This window comes from Callithrix jacchus, chromosome 9, assembly GCF_049354715.1.
Source record: "Callithrix jacchus isolate 240 chromosome 9, calJac240_pri, whole genome shotgun sequence".
NCBI lineage: Eukaryota > Metazoa > Chordata > Mammalia > Primates > Cebidae > Callithrix > Callithrix jacchus.
The window spans coordinates 84,995,406-85,016,612 of record NC_133510.1 but is presented as its reverse complement, the minus strand read 5'-3'; positions in this window follow the sequence as shown (position 1 = coordinate 85,016,612).

Below are 21,207 nucleotides of genomic sequence, written 5' to 3'. Positions count from 1 at the left end.
TAACGGTTAAAAAGACAAACAAACTCACTGCATTAATAAAACCTGCATTCTATTGAGGGAGACATATAGTCAACAAATGTGTGACATAGCTTGCTGTATAATTTGGGTCCTCTAGAAAGAACGCACTAAAATGGAGAATAGAATTTTAAAATTTTATTGGCATGCAAACCAGTGAAACCAGTGAGGGCAAAAAAAGGAGGTGGGAATGAACAGAGGTCAGTCATGATGCTGTAATTGACAATGTATCTGCTAGTCCACAGAGGCCCTCCAGAACAAAAAAATATCCTTAGAAATGGTTTGGTCTCTATATTAACACATTTCTCAGCCATTGGCTGATGTCACACAGACAAGAGTATCACTTATACTCAAAAGCTGAGGAAGATCCTGAAGGAGTTAATGGCTGGGAACTGTCAGAAAACTCCATTGCTCATTTCTGGGCAGCAGATTATTTCTTGGAAGTAGGTCTGAGAGCAACATCTCTTTGTTCACTACATTTGTTACAGATGAAAGTAAGGCAAGAAGAGAAAGTGATATGGGAATTTTATTTTAAATAAGATGGTGCAAAAGGCCATTGATAATATGATAGTTGAGCATAGAATTGAAAGTTAGCTTTAGTCCACATGACAAACCTGGCAAAGTCGTTCTGGGAGAGGAGACAGAAAGAGAGAAGGTGATAACATGAGAATAAGCCATGGCTGAAGTGAAGAAAGTTAGCAGAAAGAGGTAGGAAATGAGATTGTGAAGATAGGCTAGGAACATAAGGGCTACGGTTAGGATATTTTCTGAGTAATATGGATAACCCATGGAAACTTTGAACTAGAGAGTACCATGATCTGTTTTACATTTTTAGAAAATTCACACCGGAGGACCATGCCTTTAAGTAGAGCATTAATTGTAAGGACATGAGAAGAGTAAGAAATCAGACATGTATTCAAACCACAGCTTTCTGATGAGTTGGATACAGAAAATGAGGAAAAGAGAGAAATAAATGATGGTTCCAGAGCTTATACCTGGGGAAATGTGTGAATAGAGGAGAACTGAGTGAGGAACATATTTGTGGTCCTTATTGGGAGATAAAAATTCTGTTTTAGATATGTGAAATTTAAGGTGATGATGAGGTTCTTGGTTGACATGTAAACAGTTAATGTAACATGGGTTTGTTTTTTCTTTTTCTCATTTCTGTTTTTGTTTTTTTTTTTTAATTATACTTTAAGTTCTGGGGTACATGTGCAGATTGTGCAGGATTGTTACATAGGTAAACACAACCCATGGTGGTTTGTTACATTCATACCCCATCATCTACATTAGGTATTTCTCCTAATGTTATCCCTCCCCAATTCCCCCACACCCTGTTATCCCTCCCCTGGCCCTCCCACCCCTGAAGAGGCCCCGGTGTGTGTTCTGCTCCCTGTGTCCATGTATTCTCATTGTTCAACACCCACTTATGAGTGAGAACATGCAGTGTTTGGTTTTCTCTTCCTGTGTCTGTTTGCTGAGAATGATGGTTTCCAGCTTCAAATTTACATGACACAGGTTTCTAAAAAGTCATAGGACAAGTAGAGCGAAAATTCAATTTAGGATTCATTGGTGTACAGATGGCATTTATAGCTATGGAATTGGATGAGATCACCTATAAAAGTGAGTATAAATAGAGAAGCATACCTTTGATTAATCCCTAAGGTACTCCAAAATCTAAAAATAGGAATGAAGAGGAGGAGGTAGCAAAGGAGACAGTGAAGGAGCAGTCAGAAAGGTGGGAAGAACATTAGGAGACATGGTATCCTGGAAAGCCAATTATTAAAATAAAAGGAGAGGAGGGAATAATCAACAATGTCAAACGCTTCTAAGAAGTCATCTAAGATGAGGACTTGGTGTTGAGTTTTGGAAACAATAAAATGAAAGTCAATATTGACAGGAGCAATTTCAATGGAATAGGGATGAAAGCCTTGTTGGAAAGCAAGGGTAAGGAAAACGGAATTCGAGCCTGAGAGAAGAGAAGCAATGTGAGAGAGAGAGAGAAAGAGTGTGTGTGTGTGTGTGTGTGTGTGTGTGTACCTTTTATCCCTAGAATAGGTTGATTTTTAAACGGTACAATATAGTAGTACAATTTACTTTGTATTTTTGCATCTACAATTAAAACGGTAAAGGAGAAACTGATTGGTAGTTATGTTATACTAATTGCTTTGAGCTCATACATACCATTATTTTTAGATGGTTTCCATATATATTATCTCATTCTATACTAAAAATGATCCTATGAAACGATTATTTGAATTTAATAATTAAAAATACAGGAGTTATACATGTACATTGAAGTCAAATTATTTGGTTTTCAAGATAGAGGGTCGTTTTGTTTTTTGGATTATATTCATCGTATTCATACCTCTTACAGATGAGGGATCTGAGTTATAGTTGAGAAAGCTGGTAAAACTAGTTGAATTCTTTGGTGCTGTAGTTAGAACATAGATAGTGCTAACCTCTTTATAAACACTGTATTTTGGACAAAGAGTTTGAAAAGTTTCAGTAATGAAGAAGTTTCTACCTTGGATACCTAGCACTAAATGTATCAATCATAAATATAAATTATATACATCTTTTGTGTTTGGAGCAACATCCAATTTGCTTTGCATTTTTGCATCTACAATTAAACCAGTAAAGGAGAAATTGATTGGTAGTTATGTTACAGTAATTGCTTTGAGCTCATACATACCATTATTATTAGATGGTTTTCATATAAATTATCTCACTTTATACTAAAAATGATCCTATGAAAGTCCTTTAAAAATGAGAATACTGAGGCTCTGAGCTTTAGGTAACTTGCCCAAAATCACATACCTAATTTCACACATGAAATTTGATTGCAAGTCTGATAGTAAGCTCTAGCTTATTCTAGTATGCAATGCTACTTATTGATTTAAAATGACCAAACAGCTTAAAAGAGGGAATAATTTATACCCTGTGTGACATCAATCAAAACTTCTACATAATTTAGAACAGATTCCAATTTAATAATTAAAAATCCAGGAATTATACATGCAAATTGAAGTCAAATTATTTGGTTTTCAAGATAGAGGGTTGTTGGCTAACCAATCATGTAACAGTTGACATAATTGGTAGAAATGAATATCATGTTAAAAATCTTCTCAGGATTATATATATTCTATATATCTCTTATATATGTATGTTTTTAGCAGAGAAATGTACTTGATATTCCCTTTTTTGAAGCAGTTCAATCATATAGTTGTTAACAGCTTTAAAACCAATATATGGACAATATACAATTATAAAATTGTATATACTTTTTTATCTTGAGGGGAATAGAATGGAAGGAATAGGTTTTAAATTGGTATTTGAAATATTGACAATAATGGAACATGTTAGCCTATTTGATATTGATGAATAATGCAATGATGAACATATTTACTTATGACAGTCTATAAAATAGTGATCTGAATCTACAGTGTAGGACCTATTATGAATATAATGTTAAACTGATAATGCATTCCAGAACTATGGCAACAATCACTAGGTAACCACAAAAATATATCATCTTGAATTGAATTTATTAAATGAAAGGGTTTTTTTTGAATTCAGGCTATTGCCATATGTAAAATGAGAACAAAATTTAAAGCAATTTGGAATTGTGTAAAATAGCTTTAAAATTATATTTTTACATCATTATAAAATAATTATAACACTTGTTTAAATTAAATATTTCAAACACTATATAGTGATGATTTATACTTTATTCTACATTTTCCCATAAAGAATTAAATGTGTTTTAATTTCTGAAATTTTTTTGTGTGAATTAGCTCTTGGTAGACATTTTTACTTATACTTACTTCCATTCAGTGAGAAAAAAAGCACCGAATAAGTTTTTATAAATTCCATGTTAGAAAAATAAACATCTTAATTCCCATTTCTATTTTTTTGTTAGTTATTTTAGCATGATTATGTTGCTTCAACATTGAGGCAAACTCCATCTACACTCACCTGTCCTGTCTCCTATACACTACTAGCCCTATTTCCAAGTTTTCCAAGTTAAGTGTGGTCATGGGAGTAAATTCTGTCAAAAAAAAAATACGTGAATGGAAATAATGTGTGCCACTTCTGTACCTACTCCTGGCTATGCCTCGTAACACTCTCTTCTGCCTATTAGAGAGATATAGCCTTAATGTGTCAGTGACCCAAAACTCATGCAGTTAAAAGGAAGGCACTAAACAAATGGTAGGAGAACGTGAAAGAAGAAACCTGGGTTTTCAAATGAATGAAAATGAAAAAGGCTTCATGAAATAAGGTAGCCTATTAACCCAGACTGCTCACTTTAGACTCTCAAATGAGAGGGAAGTAAATTTATATCTTCTTTAAGCTGCTTAGTTATGGCTAAGTTTCTTTATTACAGCAGTGTAGCCTAAATAATGGACACTGATGATGCCAAGTGTAATAGAAGAATGCTTTCTCAAGTTCTCAGGTTCAAGTTAACCCATTTATCCATATTCTACCCCATAATGACATCAGTTTTAGTGATAGGATCTTTCTCACTCTCCCCAGCTCCTTTATCACGGAGACCATGATTCGATCTACCTCTCATCAATGTTTAATTTGGTTGAGTTTTTTTTACTATAAATGGGGCTGGGGATGATGTTTGTTTTCAGGATGTCCAGGAGAGTAATATGCATATTGCAATTTTGCAAGAGACATTTAACTCAACTTGTGTGGTTTCCTTGTGTGTTCTTGGCCTATTCTTGTGATGAAAAGAGTCCAAAATATTACATGGTATACTTGTTTTCTCTCTTTGTTTTATTTTTCTATCTCTGATGAATTCACATAGATTCTGATGAAAACACCAATCTAATGACTTGATGCTTTTTTATATATATAATGTATATAGTATATATTTTTCATATATATATATATATATTTATATTGCCTATTGGTATGATTTGGCTCTGTGTTCCCACCCAAATCTCATCTCAAGTTGTAATCCCCACATGTTGAGGGAAGGATCTGGTGGGAGGTGATTGAATCATGGGGGCAGTTTTCCCCATGCTGTTCTGATAGTGAGCGAGTTATCATGAGAGTTGATGGTTTTAAAGTGTAGCACTTCCTCATTTGCTCTCTCTCTCTCCTCCTGCTGTAAGTCGTGCCTTGCTTTGCCTTTTACTTCTGCATGATTGTAAGTTTCCTGAGGCCTCCCTATCCATGTGGAACTGTGAGTCAATTAAACCTCTTTTGTTTATAAATTACACAGTCTCAGGTAGTTCTTTATAGCAGTGTGAAAACAGACTTATACAGAAAATAGGTACCAGGAGTTAGGGAGTCTATTATAAAGATACCTGAAAATGTGGAAGCAACTTTAGATCTGGGTACTGGACAGAGGTTAGAATAGTCTGGAGGACTCAGAGGAAGACATGAAGATGTGCAAATGTTTGGAACTTCCTAGAGACTTGTTGAATGGTTTTGGCCAAAATTCTGATAGTGGTATGTACAATGAAATGCATGCTGAGGTGGTCTCAGATGAAGATGAGAAACTTATGGGGAAATAAAACAAAGGTCACTCTTGCTAGGCTTTAGCAAAGAGACTGGTGGTACTTTGCCTCTGCTCTGGAGATCTGTAGAACTTTATCCTTGAGAGATGATTTAGGGTATCTGGAATAGTAAATTTCTAAGTGGCAAAGAATTTAACATGTAACCTATTTCTGAAAGCATACAGTTATATACATTCACAAGGAGATGATCTGAAATTAGAACTTATGTTTAAAAGGGAAGCAGAACATAAAAGTTTGGAAAATTTGCAACCTGAAAATTTTCTACATGTGGTAGAAAAGAAATACCCATTTTCAGATGTGAAGGCAATCTGATTATGACATCTGTCACTCCATTGATTGTCAGGATTTATTTGGCTGATCTGATTGGTTAGGCAGGTGTCCCCTTCCTTACTTACCACTCCATGTGCATCCCTCCCAAAGCTGTGTGCTCAGTTGAAGAGGACAACCGTCCCCAGTAGAGGAGGACAGGTCTTTGGTCAGGTATACAAGGAGTTGCACTTCCCTGCTAGAACCTCCAAACAAGCTCTCAAGAAATGCCCGTTTTCTGGGGAGGAATTCAAGCTGGCTGCAGAAATTTGCATAAGTAACAAGGAACTGAATGTTACTTATGAAGACAATGGGAAAAATGTCTTCAGGGCATCTCAGAGATCTTTGTGGCAGCCCCTCCCATCACAGGCTTGGAGACCTGGTGTGGGGGAAATGGTTTCATGGGCAGATCCCAGGGCTCTACACTCAGGACTTGGTGGCCTGAATCCGAGCCACTCCAGCTTCAGCTGTGGCTAAAAGTGTCCGAGGTACAGCTCAAGCTGTTGCCTCAGAGGTTATAAGCCCCAATCTTTCACAGCCTCCATATAATATTGGGCCTGTGGGTGTGTAGAAGATAATAATTGAGCTTTAGGAGCCTCCACCTCAATTTCCAAGGATGTATGAAAATGCCTGAATGTCCAGGCAGAAGTCTGCTTCAAGAGTGGAACCTTCATGGAGAACATCTATTAAAGTAATGCAGGGGATAAATGTGGAGTTGGAGCACCCACACAGAGTACCCTGTGGGGGATTTCCTAGTGGATCTGTGGGAAGAGGGCCACTATCCTCCAGACTGAGAATGACAGATCCCCCACCAACAGCTTGCACTACATACTTGGAAAAGCTGCAGGAACTCATGCCAGTGTGTGAAAGCAACTTCAGGGGCTGTACCTTGCAGAGCCACTGGGGCAGAGCTTCCCAAGGCCATGGGAGGACACCCCTTGCATCAGCATGCCCCGGATGGGAGAAATGGAGTCAAAGAAGATTATTTTGGGGCTTTAAGATTTAATAAGTACCCTGCTGAGCTTCAGACTTGCATGGAGCCTCTGACCCCTTTGTTTTAGCCAATTTCTCCCATTTGGAATGAGAGCATTTACCCAATGCCTTTTCCTCCATTGTATCTTAGAGGTAACTAATTTGTTTTGTACTTTACCAGCTCATAGGCAGAAGGGAGTTGCCTTATCTCAGATGAGACTTTGGACTTGGACTTTTGAGTTAATTCTGGAATGAGTTAAGATTTTTGGTGACTGTTGGGACGGCATGATTGCATTTCTAAATGTAAGAAGAACATGAGATTTCGGAGGGGCTCAGGCAGAATGATATGGTTTGACTCTGCATCCCCACCTAAACCTCATCTGGAATTGTATCCCAATGTGTCAGAGGAGGGACCTGGTGGGAGGTAATTGGATCATAGCAGTGGTTTCCCCCTTGCTGGCCTCATTTTAGTGCCAAGATTTCAGGGTAGAGAAACTTAGTTGGAAGCAATTGTTCTCAATATTTTATAACTGGTAGAAAATTTTCTTACCAGAACAGCTTGAACATTTCCAGTTGTCTTCATTGACTAACTTTTTTCTTTTTCTTTTTCTTTTTTTGAGACAGGATGCCTCACTCTCTTGCCTAGGCTGGAGTATACTGCCTGGATCCTGCTCACTACAGCCTCGACCTCCTTGGCTCAAGTAATCCTCTCACCTTAGCCTCCCTAGTATCTGGGACTACAGGTATGCACCTAACTTTTTATTTTTTGTAGAGGCAGCACTTCACTTTGTGGCCCAGGCTGGTCTCAATCAATTCTTCCACCTTGGCCTCCCAAGTATTAGAATTAAACATACTAATCACTACTACTGGCCAGTCATAAACCAACTTTTTATGTCCAAAGCAGAGGTAAGGATCCTGGTCTGAGAAGGGGTATCTTAAAGTATGTGGCTGTGTGTAGGTAGAAGCCCTGCTTGCGGCATAGGTTTCCTAGATACTGATAAGAATCTCTCCACTGCATCTGGCTAATTTCCAAAATGAAAGCACTAAGAGAAAAAAAAAACTATTTCCTAGTGAGTGGCCATGATCTGGCTCTCATTTCTACCTTAGTTACAGACTTATTTATGCATTTATCATCTTCCTATTTCTCTTTAATTGATCACTCTGTACCCTTCCTATGTGGATTTTGCCACATACTAATTAGAACGTGTGAAGTAATGAAGGTAAACTAAGGTGGTATCAGTGTGGACAGAAAAAAGGAAACCTGTACAAGAATTGTATTAGTTTGTTTTCATGCTGCTGATAAAGACATATCCCAAACCGGGAACAAAAAGAGGCTTATTTGGATTTCAGTTCCACAAGTCTGGGGAGTTCTCAGCATGGTGGGAGGTGGAAAGCACTTCTTACATGGCAGCAGATAGAGAAAAATGAGGAAGAAGCAAAAGTGGAAACGCCTGATAAACTCATCAGATGTCATGAAACTTATTCACTACCATGAGATTAGCACGAAAAAGACTGGCCCCCATGATACAATTATCTCCAGCTGGGTCTCTCATACAACACGTGAAAATTCTGGGAGATACAATTCAAGTTGAGCTTTGGATAGGAACATGGCCAAACCATATCATTCCACCCCCGTCCCCTCTAAATCTCATGTCCTCACATTTAAAAACCAATCATGTCTTCCCAATACTCCCCCAAAGTCTTAACTCCTTTCAGCATTAACCCAAAAGTCCACAGGCCAAAGTCTCATCTGAGACAAGGCAAGGCCCTTCTGCCTATGAGCCTGTAAATCAAAAGCAAATTAGTTATTCCTAGATACAATGGGGGTACAGGTATTGGGTAAATGCAGCCATTCAAACTAGGAGAAATTGGCCAAAACAAAGGGGTTACATGGCCAATGCAAGTCCGAAATCTAGCATGGCAGTTGAATTTTAAAGCTCCAAAATGATATCCCTTGACACCAAGTCTCACATTCAGGTCATCCTGATGTAAAAGGTGGGTTCCCATGGTCTTGGGCACCTCCGCTCCTGCGGCTTTACAGGGTACAGCCTCCCTCCTGGGTGCTTTCACAGGTTGGTGTTGTCTGTGGCTTTTCTTGGCATACAGTGTAAGCTGCCAGTGGATCTACCATTCTGGGCCCTGAAGGACAGTGGGCACTTCTCACAGCCCCATTAGGTGGTGCCCCAGTAGGGACTCTGTTTGGGGATTCCAACCCCATATTTTCCTTCCACACTATCCTAGCAGAGATTCTCCATGAGGGCCTCACCCTGGCAACAAACCCTTGCCTGGGCATCTAGGCTTTTCCATACATCTTCTGAAATCTAGGTAGAGGTTCCCAAACCTCAATTCTTGAGTTCTGTGCACCCACAGGATTAATACCATGTGGAAGCTGCCAAGGCTTGAGGCTTCCTCCCTCTAAAGCCACAGCCCAAGCTCTACATTGGCCCCTTTCAGCTGTGACTGGAGCAGCTGGGACATGGAGCACCAAGTTCCTAGGCTGCACACAGCATAGGGAACATGGGCCTGGCCCACAAAATCAGTTTTTCCTCCTGGACCTGCATGTCTATGATGGGAGGGGCTGCTGTGAAGATCTCTGACATGGCTTGGAGATATTTTCCCCATGGTCTTTGATATTAACATTAGGCTTCTTGCTACTTATGCAAATTTCTGCAACTGGCTTAAATTTATCCTCAAAAAATGGTTTTTTCTTTTCTACTGCATCATCAGGCTGCAAACTTTCTGGACTTATATGCCCTGTTTCCCTTTTAAAATGGAATGCTTTTAACAGCACCCAAGTCACTTCTTGAATACTTTGCTGCTTAGAAATTTCTTCTGCCAGATACCCTAAATCATCTCTCTCAAGTTCAAAGTTCCACAGATCTTTAGGACAGGTGCAAAATGCTGCCAGCATTCTTGCTAAAACATAACAAGAGTCACCTTTGCTCCAGTTCCCAACAAGTTTCTCATCTCCATCTGAGACCACCCCAGCCTGAACCTTATTGTCCATATCACTATTAGCATTTTGGGCAGTCATTCAACAAGCCTCTAGGAAGTTTCAAACTTTCCCACATTTTCCTGTCTTCTTGTGAGCCCTCCAAACTGTTTCAACCTCTGCCTGTTACTTAGTTCCAAAGTCACTTCCACATTTTTGGGTATCTTTTCAGCAACACCCCACTCCTAGTACCAATTTACTGTGTTAGTTCATTTCCAAGCTGTTGATAAAGACATTCCTGAAACTGGGAACAAAAAGAGATTTAACTGGACTTACAGTTCCACATGGCTGGGAAGGCCTTAGAATTATGGTGGGTGGTGAAAGGCACTTCTTACACAATAGCGGCAAGAGAAAAATGAGGAAGAAGCAAAAGCAGAAAGCCCTGATAAACACTGAGATCTCATGAGACTTATTCACTATCATGAAAATAGCATAGAAAAGACTGGCCCCCATGATTCAATTACTTTCCCCCAGGTCCCTGGAAATTCTGAGAGATATAATTCAAGTTGAGATGGTGGGGTGGGACGAAACAGCCAAACCATATCAAGAAACATTAATAAAGAAAATACAGATTAAAAATCTAAGAGAAAATGTCAGATATTTTAACAAGTGAAAAATGTGTTTTGTGTTCTTTCAATATCTTATCAATATCTTTATTAAGAAGTGGCAACAAGAATTTATCGGAATTATTCTGTGAGTAGCAGTGGCTAACATTTATAAACATAGCTATATTAGGTTAATTAGGCTGCTATAACAAAATACCATATACTGGGTGGTTTGACCAACATAAATTTTTCAAAAAGATACCTATTATGAAGACTACTAACCTTTAGAAAAGAAAAAGAAGTTAAACGAATCAAGTCAGTTGTGAAACTACCTTACTCAATACATATAAACAATAAAGATGTATTTTACCCAGTCTATGAAAAATGTCTTTCCCTAATCATAAAAGTAGCACAAAAAGCAGAATAAATTAAAAGACAAGACACAAATTCAAGGTAAATTAGCAGCAAAAAAAAAAAAAAGGGATAAATTTATTTTTTCACAGTTTTAGGGACTAGAAGTCTGAGATCAATAGTTGTCAGGTGAGATCAATGGTTGTCAGGGCTGGTTTAACTCAGAGGTTTCTCTCTTTGTCTTGCAGCTGGCTGCCTTCTCACTGTGTCCTTACATGTTCATCCTGTATGTCTGTGTTATCTGTGCCCTCATGTACTTTCCTTATAATGACACCAGTCATGTTGGGTCAGAGTTCATCTTAAGGACTCCATTTTTATTTAATTACTATTTTAAATATAGCCACTTTGTATTAATCCATTCTCACATTGCGAATAAAGAAATCCCCAAGACTGGGCAATTTATAAAGGAAAGAGATTTAATTGACTCATAGTTCAGCATGGTTGGGGAGGCCTAGTAAAACTCACAATCATGGTGGAAAGGTAAGCAAACATATCCTTCTTTACATGGTGGCAGCAAGGAAAAGTGCTGAGCTAAAGGGGAAAAAGCTCTATTAAAGCCATCAGATATCATGGGAACTCACTCACTATCATGAGAACAGCATGAGGGTAACCAAACCCATGAATAATTACTTCCCATCAGGTCCCTCCCATGACATATGGGGATTATGGCAACTACAATTCAAGATGAGATTTGGGTGAGGACACAGTCAAACCATATCATTCCACCACTAGCCACTCCCAAATCTCATGGCCTCACATTTCAAAACATAATCATGCCCTTCCAATAGTCCCCCAAAGTATTAACTCATTCCAGTATTAAAAGTCCAAGTCCAAAGTCTCATCTGCAACGAGGAAAGTTCCTTCTACCTACAAGCCTGTAAAATCAAAAGCAAGTTAGTAACTTCCTAGATACAATGAGGGCACAGGCAGTTGGTAAATACATCCCTTTCAAAGGGAGACATTGGCCAAAAACAAATGGGTCATGGCTCCATAAAAGTCCAAAATTCAGCAAGACAACCAAGCTTTGCAATGATCTCCTTTGACTCCATGTTTTACATCCAGGTCATGCTGATGCAAGAGGTAGGCTCCCATGGCCTTTGACAGCTCCACCCCTATTGCTTTTCAGATACAGCCTCCGTCCTGGCTGCTTTCACTGGCTGGTATTGAGTGTCTGTGGCTTTTCCAGGTGCAGGATGGGAACCACTGGTTTATCTACCAATCTCAGGTCTGGAGGACAGTGACCCTCATGCCATAGCTCTATTATGCAGTGTCCTAGTGGGGACTCTGTGTTGGAGCTATGACCACATTTCCCTTGTGAACTGCCATAGCAGAGGTTCATATGGAATCACCCCCTGCAGACAACTTCTGCCTGGATATCCAGGCATTACCATACATCTTCTGAAATCTAGGCAGATGTTTCCAAACCTCAATTCTTATCTTCTTTGTGCCTCTACGTGCCACATGGAAGCTTCCAAAGGTTGGGACTTGCACCCTCTGAAGCAATGGCCTGAGCTCTACCTTTGCCCCTTTTAGTAATGGCTGAAGCAGCTAGGACAAAAGACACCAAGTCCCAAGGCTACACACAACAGGGAGCCCTGGAATTGTCTCAGAAAACCATTTTTCCCTCCTAGGCCTCCAGGCCTGCAATGGAAAAGGCTGCTTTAAAGGTCTCTGACATGCCTTGGAGACGTCTTCCCCATTGTCTTGCTGATTAACATCTGGCTCCTCATTACTTAGGCAAATTTCTGTAGCCAGCTTGAATTTCTCCCCAGAAAATGTTTTTTTCTTCCTTTACATCATCAGGCTGAAAATTTTTCAAATTTTTATGTCTGCTTCCTCTTGAATGCTTTGCTGCTTAGAAATTTCTTCCTCCAGATATCCTAAGTAATCTCAACATCACAGTTCTACAGATCACTAGGGCAAGGGCAAAATGCTGTCAGTCTCTTTTCATAGCAAGGGTAACCTTTATTCCTGTTCCCCAAAATTTCCTTATCTTCATCTGATACCTAATCTCATCTCTGCCTTTATTGTCCATACAACTATCAGCATTTAAGCCATTCAACAAGTATCTAGGAAGTTCCAGACTTTCCCACATCTTCCTTTCTTCTGAGCCTTCCAAGTCTCTAGGAAGCTCCAAGCTTTCTCACATTTTGCTGTCTTCTTCTGAGCCCTCCAATCTGTTCCAGCTTCTGCCTGTTATTCAGTTCTGAAGTCACTTTCACATTTTTTGATATCTTTACAGCAGTACCCCTCTCCTGGTACCAAAATCTGTATTAGTCAGGGTTCTCTACTGAGATATATATATTTATGAAAGGGAATTTACTAAGGAGTAGTGACTCACATGATCACAAGGTGAAGTCCCACAATATGTCATCTGTTAGTTATAGAGAAGGGAAGCCAGTCTGAGTCCTCAAACCTCAAAAGTAGGAAAGCCAACAGTGCAGCCTTCAGTCTGTGGCCAAAGGTCTAAGACCTCCTTGCTAACCACTGGCATAAGCCCAAGAGTCCAAAAGCTAAAGAACTTGGAGTTTGATGTTCCAGGGCAGGAAGCATCCAGTATAGGATATAATGAAGGGAGGAAAACTGAGAAAGTCTGCTCTTTCATCCGTCTTCTCCCTGCTTTATTCTAGTCATGCTGGCAGCTGACTGAATGGTACCCACTCACATTGAGGGTGGGTCAGCCTCTCTCAATCCACTGACTCAAATGTTAATCTCCTTTGGCAACATCCGCACAGACACACCTGGGACTAATACTTTGTGTCTTTCAATGCAGTCAAGTTAATATTCAATATTAACACCATCAGATACCTTCTGGGGCCCTGGGAGTTAGAACTTCATCATATGAATGTTGATGAGGTACAGTTCTTCCACAACAGTAGCCAGCATTCAAAAAATGCTAACTATAAGTCTGCATTATCCTAAACATTTTTTATGTCCTGACTTGTTTAATCTGTGAAACAAACCTATGGTCTATATACTGTTATAAATTCCATTTTACAGATTTGAAAACTGAGGCACAGAAATGGTAAACAATGTTCTAGTAGTCACAAAGGTAGTTAGTGGCAGAGAGGGGCATAAGTGGAGGTAGCCTGCCCCAGATCTGCTTTCTCAGTCACCACGGTGTTATGTTAGCTGGACAAATGAAGGATGAGTATATTGAGAGTGAACTCCCAGCTCAGAAGATGACTTTATGCTTTGACTCAACCAACTATGCCTTTTGGAAAGTCATCTAATCTCTTTGGTCATCGATAGCCTCATTTTTTTGTGAGGAAAAACTGATAAGATGATGAAAAGCTCTTATGCAAATGAGAAATACAATATAAATGTCAACAGTTAAGGTAATTTAATCAGTAGGAGTGTGTTTGCCACTTATATTTATGGCAGCCTAGCTACTCAGCTGAGATGGACTGCGTTGAGAAAATAGATCTATGACAAAATGGATGAAAGAAGATCATATTTTGTGTGGCAGTAATCCTTTTTGGCTCCTCTAGTAAATTCCACATAGTAGTAAACAGTCTCAAGCCTTGTACATGTCTCTATTCTAATTTTAAAATTAAGTGAAAGAGTTATTATTTTAAAGCCATTCAAAGGGGAGAAAGAAAGAACCAGGAACTGTTATGTCAAAGCTCTTGGCTCCAGTGTCATTTGAAGCTGACCTGGAATTTGTAGCTAGTTGTTCGCCTATTGGATGTAAGCAATCTCATCAAACATCAGCATCAGATAGAGCCACTCTGAGACTGTTCTGCAAGACACATAAAGGCCACTCAATTTTTTTAAACACAGCACAAATAAGGTCAGTGTGTCATCTGAAAAACAGCAAACATCCCCCTTTCATGGCTAAAATGAGTGACTGCTACTTCTTTACCAATTGCAGCTTTAGCCTCATTCTCATCTGCCTTACATATAGATGATACTTATTGAGATATCAGAACACAGAATTGCCCCCTGCTTTTCGTCAGCACTAAGAGTGAACCCTTGCTTTCTTAGATTCTCCTCAAAAGCACCCAACCAAAGCACAAACCATATAGTAGATTTTTTTTTTCTAATGCTTTCTATATTAGTTTGCTAAGGCTGCCATAACAAAGTACCACAGGCTAAGTGGGTTAAATGGTACAAATTGATTTTCTCACAATTCAAGGCTATAAGGAGGCTAAAAGCCCAAATACAAGTGTTATCAGGTTTAATTTATTCTAAAGTCTCCCTGTCCTGTAAATGGCTGCCTTTTTGCTGTGTCCACATATGGTCTTTTCTCTGTATAAAAACATCTGTCTTTCAATGTCAAAATCTCTTATTATTAAAAAGCTAGTCTGATTGCTCTGGCTAGAACTTCCAAAATTATATTGAATAGGAGTGGTGAGAGAGGGCATCCTTATCTAGTGCCAGATTTCAAAGGGAATGCCTTTAGTTTTTGCCATTCAGTATAATATTGGCTGTGTGTTTATCATAAATAGCTTTTATTATTTTGAGATATGTTCCATCAATATCTAGTTTATTGAGGGTTTCTAGCATAAAGGGATGTATAATTTTTGTCGAAGGCCTTCTCTGCAACTATTGAGATAATCATGTGGTTTTTGTCTTCTGTTCTGCTTAGGTGATGGATTATGTTTACAGACTTGCGTACGTTGAACTAGCCTTGCATCCCCTGAAGGAAGCCAACTTGATCGTGGTGGATAAGCTTTTTCATGCGCTGTTGCATTCAGTTTGCCAGTATTTTATTGAAGATTTCTGCATCGATGTTCATCATGGATATTGGCCCAAAGTTTTCTTTTTTAGTTGTGTTTCTGCTGGATTTTGGTATCAGGATGATGTTGGTCTCATAAAATGAGTTAGGGAGGATTCCTTCTTTTTGTATTGTTTGGAATAGTTTCAGAAGGAGTGGTACCAGCTCCTCTTTGTATGTCTGGCAGAATTTGGCTGTAAACCCATCTGGACCTGGACTTTTTTTGGTTGGTAGGCTATTAATTCTGCCTCAACTTCAGAACTTGTTATTGGTCTATTCAGGTTTTCAACTTCTTCCTGGTTTAGTCTTGGGAAGGTGCAAGTGTCCAGGAATTTATCCATTTCTTCTAGGTTTACTGATTTGTGTGCATAGAGCTGTTTGTAGTAATCACTGATGATAGTTTGTATTTACGTGGAATTGGTGGTGATATCCCTTTATAGTTTTTTATTGCATCTATTTGATTCTTCTCTCTTTTCTTTTTTCTTAATCTGGCTAGTGGTATATTTTGTTGATCTTTTCGAAAAACCAGTTCCTGGATTTATTTATTTTTTTGAAGGGTTTTTTTTGTCTCTAACTCTTTCAGTTCTGCTCTGATCTTAGTTATTTCTTGTCTTCTGCTAGCTTTTGAGTTTTTTTGATCTTGCTCCTCTAGCTCTTTCAATTTTGATGATAGGGTGTCCATTTTCCATCCTTCCTTGCTTCTCTGCTGGGCCTTTAATGCTATAAATTTCTCTCTAAACACTGTTTTAAATGTGTCCAGGGATTCTGGTACATTGTGTCTTCATTCTCATTGGTTTTGAAGAACATCTTTATTTCTACCTTCATTTCATTGTTTATACCGTCAGCATTCAGAAGCAGTTTTGAGTTAGTTTCTTAGTCCTGAGTTCTAATTTGACTGCACTATGGTCTGAGAGACTGTTTGTTATGATTTCTGTTTTTTTGCATTTGCTGAGGAGTGATTTACTTCCATTTAGGTGGTCAATTTTAGAGTAAGTGTGATGTGGTGCTGAGAAGAATGTATATTCTGTGGATTTGGGGTGGAGAGTTCTGTAGATGTATATTAGGTCCACTTGGTCCAGATCTGTGTTCAAGTCCTAGATATCCTTGTCTTGTTGATCTGTCTAATATTGACAGTGGAGTGTTAAAGTCCCCCACTATCGTGCAGGAGTCTAAGTCTTTTGTAGGTCATTAAGAACTTGCTTTATATTTCTGGGTGCTACTGTATTTGCTGCATATGTATTTAGGACAGTTTGCTCTTCTTGTTGCATTGATCCTTTTACCATTATGTAATGCCCGTCTTTGTCTCTTTTGATCTTCATTGGTTTAAAGTCTGTTTTATTAGAGAATAGGATTGCAAGCCCTGCTTCTTTTTCCTCTCCATTTGCTTGGTAAATCTTCTTCCATCCCTTTATTTTGAGTCTTTGCACATGAGATGAGTCTCCTGAATACAGCACAGTGATGGATCTTAACTTGTTATCCAGTTTGCCAGTCTATGTCTTTTGATTGGGGATTTTAGGATTATGAGTTTCTGCACAGCAAAAGAAACTATCATTAGAGTGAATCGGCAGCCAATAAAATGGGAAAAAATTTAGCAATTTACCCATCTGACAAAGGGCTAATACGCAGAATCTACAAAGAACCTAATGAGATTAACAAGAAAAAAACAAACAAACCCACTCAAAAGGGGGCAAAGTATATGCACAGATACTCTTCAGAAGACATTTATGAGGCCACCAAACATGAAAGAATGCTCATTATCACTGGTCATTAGATAAATGCAAATCAAAACCACATTGAGATACCATCTCACGCCAGTTAGAACAGTGATCATTAAAAAATCAGGAGATGACAGATGCTGGAGAGGATGTGGAGAAATAGGAACACTTTTACACTGTTGGTAAGAATGTAAATTAGTTCAACCATTGTGGAAGACGGTGTGGTGATTCCTCAAGGATCTATAAATAGAAATTCCATTTGACCCAGCAATCCCATTACTGAGTATATACACAAAGGATTATAAATCATTCTATTATAAAGACACATGCACATGTATGTTCACTGTGGCACTGTTTACAATAGCAAAGACCTGGAACCAACCCAAATGCCCATCAATGATAGATAGACAAAGAAAATGTGGCACATATACACGATGGAATACTATGAAGGCATAAAAAACAATAAGTTTGTGTCATTTGTAGGGATGTAGATGAATCTGGAAACCATCATTCTCAGCAAACTGACACAAGAACAGAAAACCAAACACTGCATGTTCTCACTCATAGGTAGGTCTTGAAAAAAGAACACCTGGGCACAGGGAGGGGAACATCACACACCGGGGTATATTGGAGGGTGGGGTGTAGGGCAGGGTCAGCTGGGGGTGGGGAGGTTGAAGAGCAATAACACTGGGAGAAATGCCTGACATGGGTGACAAGGAGATGGAGACAGCAAACCACCATGGCATGTGTGTACCTATGCAACAATCCTGCAAGATCTGCACATGTACCCCAGAACATAAAGTACAAAAAAAAAAAAAGCTAGTCAGATTGGAATATGGCCCATCTAGGTTTCATTTTACTGTAATCCCTATAAAGGACTTATCTGCAAATGTAATTACATTGTGAGGTGCTACAGTCGGGGCTTCAACATATGAATTTTGAGAAAACATGATCCAGCCCATGAAACCTCTTACTGAGATGTCCCATAGTTTCTTATGTGTATCTTTCCTCACTGTAATAAACTCAACTTGTTCAACTACAGGTATGTTTCTGGTGGCCTTTAGCTGAAGGGCATTGACAAAAGTATTGCAATTGCCCAACTAAAATCTATATTTTAGTTACTAGCATTAATAGTATTACTGGCATTTCAAGTACTGTTTTCTCAAGTGATAAAGATCTTTTTGGTTCATAAAGCTTAGGAAGAAAGGACATCCAAAATGGAAACTATTTCATTAACAGACAATTTGAACATCTCCAGGATGCCTTTGGCTTTACAGATCACATAGGCTTGAGCTAATGCTCCATTCAGATATAGTTCTAGTGTATCCTCATTTTTGTTTGCATAAAAGTGGGAGGTTGTGAATATCATGTATCCCATCTTGTCATAGTGTCACACATGATTCAGTACAATGCTCTAGTTTTATATATTCTTATGTTCCTCCTACCCACGTGGAAGGAAAGAAAAAGAGGTTTATACTGGTGTGAGCTGCCTGCCCAATTTAGTTACTAACTGTCCACCCACTGTTCTTTTCTTTGCACCTTATGCTTATTCTGAAGTTCGAATGATCACATTAGATGATAGACCTAATTAACTCTAAGAACTTTGTAAGCTCCTAACTAAAAAATCTGCTGTTTCTGGCTCACTATTTTTTTTCCTCACAGAAAAACTGCTTTATACTTACAGCTTATTATTGCCTGATAATTTATACAGTATTTGCCTGCACATACATACACATTCAACTAATTTTATTCTAACACCTTAATTCATGTGACCATAGTCTTTGACTTGAACTCTCCCTGTGGTTGCATAGCAACCTCTGCAAGTTGCGAACAACAAAATTACTTGTTATTGGGCACTGGGAGAAAACCTTTCAGGTAACATTGACCCAAGATTTCCCTAAGTAATTGTTTTTTTCTCTTGTACTTTAATAGAAGTATATTTAAAGGGGAAGGATTAGAATCTGGGATTAATCAGAGAAAAACAATACTAGACACCAAAGAGAAATGTTTAGACAGGTTGATAAATCAATTGGCTTGATGGGTTAAAAGGTTTTTGTCCTTAGTTGAAATGTGAGTTTCAATCTATGACTTGAATTTTAAATGGTGTGAAAAAAGAGGTTTATTTTTTAATATAATCAGATTAATTCACTAAAATATTGAAGCTACAGCCAAACTATAAATGATGTCAGGTGCTGGAGGTAAAGCTGTAGGAGACACAAGCACAATTGCAAAGATGTTTCATAAAATAATTCAGTTCTGTTTTCCAGGACAGTCAACAATCTTGTCTGGCTTTGGTTTTAGACTGATGTACTAGAGGCAGAGAGGTCAAAATTCTCAATGCCTTAGAACCTATTCTTTCTGAATAAAATCTGTAGTCTTCCTGTGGGAGGTCCAAACTGGAGGAATCTTTTTTTTTTTTTTTTTAAATTTAAGCAGGTTGCTATTTGTAGAATTTGTGGTATTGGTAATTCCACCTTTAATATCCACTGTCTGCCTAATGCACCTAATTAAAATATATGCCCACAGAAAATTTCCCATTTCTGATGTAGCACACTAGGGAATGTCTTCTAATAGTATACTTTTCATCTGAATGCATTATAGTGTGCCTTTTAAAGCCATTCTCCAGTATCTTATTATTCCCATATTTATTAAAGTACTTCTTTTCTGTCTGAACTGCTTATGATCATCTAAGTAGTTTCAGTGTGCCAAAAAGTAGTGGCTGCAATAACTATTTTCATCCATTCTGAATTTAGGCTCTGTTAATTGAAGTTATGATTCAGAAAGTCATTTTAGCAATAATGGACTTCTCCTGGTGTTCTGAGACTGCACTATCAATGAAATCCACATTTTGCATTTTGCATGCAGAAAGATTCAAGAGTAGTACTTTTGTTGATTCTGGGATCTGATGTCTATAATAAACCCTAAGATCAATACCATATAGAGTCAATCATCTGGTAGACGAGGAGCATAACTAATATTTATTGAGCACCAACCAGGACAGTATCTATTTATACACCATTGTCAATGCAGATAGCAATAAGGTGGGTATTATTGTGTGACTTTTAAGAAACAAGATAACTAAGTCTCAAAAAAGTTAAGAATATCAATCATGTCCCACAGCCACGAAGTAACAGATGTAGCACTCAAACCTATTCCTCTGACCTGTATACTCTTTCCTAACACCCCACTGTGAGATTCAGGGACCTAACACCTATTGAGTACTCTTTGTCAGGCACTGGTGGGAGATTTAAATGTATTATATGTGTAATATATTCTATAAGGTGCTCTGGATGCTTCCAAGACTTCTAATCCATGGCTTCTAAACTCAGAGACCTTGTAACATATTTAAGAAGATTAATTTTATGAGGCAACATTAAAGTAGCAAAAAAAAAAAAAAAAAAATGGAGGTAATTGCTGCAGGAGCTGAGAGAGTTCACTAGTCCCCAGGTTGCAGCTTGACACTTAGGAAGCCAATGTTCATTTTCTACTTTTCTGCTTTTGTCACAAATTGCAGGAGCTCTATATATTTATGACTTTTTGAATACTGAGTGATTGTGGAACAAATGGGTGCAAGCCAGCTCTACCATGTACTACAGTGGATTCTAGGCAAATCAACTATTTTTAGTGCCTAACTTTCTCCATGTGTAAAATGTACACAATAATGGCACTCAGTTTATGATAATAAATAAACTGGGTGCTATTCCTGATAGTGATGATTAAATGAGAACTAGGAATGATGATTAAATAAGAGCTTAGAAAATTTTAATTTAGTATTATATAAATGTTTTTAAAATAGACTTTATGATCATAAAAGAAGTTAAAGTTAGATTGGTGTTAACATGGTTAGAACTATAATAGAATTTGTGTTTGCATGGTATGTGATTACACATGTACTCACAAAATTAATAAAATTAAATTCAGTGAGTAAATACTCACTGAATGAGCATTTACTATATGGAGGCAATGATTCATGTGCTTAGAAAAAAAATGAATGAAA